General features: G+C 55.1%; 1 pseudogene; it reads left to right on the top strand.

The window, feature by feature from the left end:
- Positions 1 to 267: 267 nt before the first annotated feature.
- Positions 268 to 1696, top strand: LOC115850930 (melanoma-associated antigen B4-like; annotated as a pseudogene).
- The last annotated feature ends 364 nt before the right edge of the window (positions 1697 to 2060 follow it).

The following is a 2060-nucleotide window of genomic DNA, read 5'->3' as shown; positions in this document are numbered from 1 at the left end:
CCCTTAGACTCCCAAGAAAGGACTGTCAGGCTGAGACTGCCCGTACTTTCCTCTGCCAGGTCCGAGGGAGGTTAGAGCTTTGTTCTGAAGGGGCAGCCACCAGGCAGCAGAAGGGAGGGTCCCAGGACCCTTCGGTGGTGGGCTGAACGCTCCCTCCTTTCCTCCTCCTGGGTGTCGTGGAAGATGGTGGTGTCAACTTCAGAGCAGCAGAGGGGAGGGGGTGGGGGGGTGGAGGAGTCTTGCCAACAACCATCATCCGGACTCTGAATGGGAACCGTGGGGACCTACCTCCCCTGCCAGCCCCCACTGTCACCCCCGTACCGCCCAGGCAGGGCTGGCTGGCTTTGCCCCAAGGCTCACTCTACCGTCCTCCACAGGGGTCTCAGGGGACAGGCTGAGCAGGAGAACAGAAGCCCTGTGGGTCCTCGGGCAGTGCCCTCCAGGACCCTGCAGAGGCGGCCTTGGTTAAAGCCAGGGAGGAATCTCCCCGCTGAAGGTGCTCACAGCATCTCCTTGTCCCTCCCCCAGGTGCCCTCGTTGCCTGCCTTCCTGCCCACGCTCCCGCCTGCTGGCCCTGACCTGTGTCATCATGCCTCGGGGCCAGAAGAGCAAGCGCCGTGCCCGCGAGAAACGCCACCAGGCCCGGGGGGAGACTCAGAGTCTCAAGGGTGCCCAGGCCACTGAGGAGGCAGCGGAAGAGATACAAGAGTCGCCCCCCTCCCCCGCTTCTGTTTCTTGGGGTACTCCCCCGAGCTCCCCTGTTGCTGGCACTCACCAGGAGCCTCAGGGAGCCCCAGCCACGAGCTCTCGGGATACAGAGGTTTCATGCCCAGGATCTGAAGCAGGTGCCCAGAGCCAAGATGAGAGAAGTGCAGGTACCTCCCAGGCAGCACCTTCCATTCGCAGCAGTCGCAGAGATCCTCTGACCAGGAAGTCCAGAATATTCGTGCGGTTCCTGCTAGAGAAGTACAAGACGAAGGAGCCCATCCTGCAGGCAGCACTGCTGAAGACTCTCAGCAGGAAGTACAGGAATCACTTCCCTGAGATCCTCAGGAGAGCCTCTGCGATCATAGAGGTGGTCTTTGGCCTCGAGCTGAAGGAAGTTGACCCCAGCAATCACTCCTACGCCCTCATCAGCAAGATGGCCCTCCCCAGCGAGGGAAGTCCGAGTGATGAGTCGGGGCTGCCCAAGTCCGGTCTCCTGATGGTTCTCCTGGGCATGATCTTCACGAAGGGCAACCGTGCCACCGAGGAGGAGTTCTGGGAATTCCTCAATGCGTTGGGTTTCTATGCTGGGAGGAGGCACTTGATCTTTGGGGAGCCCACGAGGTTCATCCGCAAAGATTTCTTGCAGCAGAAGTACCTGGCCTACTGCCAGGTGCCCGGCAGCGATCCTCCGCGCTATGAGTTCCTGTGGGGCCCGAGAGCCCACCATGAAACCAGCAAGATGAAAGTGCTGGAGTTTGTGGCCAAGATCATTGGTACCATCCCCAGTGCCTTACCAGGTCTCTATGAGGCGGCTCTGAAAGATGAGGAAGAGAGAGCAAGATTGAGAGTCGCGGCCAGGGCTGCAGCTGCTGCTGCGGGCAGAGGCCCTTTCATAGCCAAGATCCACAGCTGCCCCAGATGTAGGGGGGGAGGCCGTGGACACTTTGCTTACTTTGTTTTGGCAGGGAGCAGTCAGGCTCCTAAATAGTGCAGAGTAGTAGGGGTGGAGGGAACAAAGTATAGATCTTATTTATCTTCCTGTTTTAAACTAGTAACTTCTATATATTATTGATTGATTTAGGTTTTTTCAAATGTTTTTTTCTTCTAATAGTGTGTTTTCTTAAGAATAGGAATTCGTGAATGACATTGCTTGCATATTTATTGCTGTTTAAAGAGTTCTAAAGTTACAGTTTTGGTATATGTAAAAGAAATTCACGAACCATCTATATTTTCTGTATGATCCAGAAGTAGAAAACATGGCACTGCAATAGAGATTTTCATGGAAATGTGAAAGGCGACCACAGAAAATATTTAGAAACAAAAAATGGAGAAAACAGAGAGTAAAAGCCATT

This window comes from Globicephala melas, chromosome X (assembly GCF_963455315.2).
Source record: "Globicephala melas chromosome X, mGloMel1.2, whole genome shotgun sequence".
Lineage (NCBI taxonomy): Eukaryota > Metazoa > Chordata > Mammalia > Artiodactyla > Delphinidae > Globicephala > Globicephala melas.
This window is presented reverse-complemented; position numbering and strand designations above follow the sequence as displayed.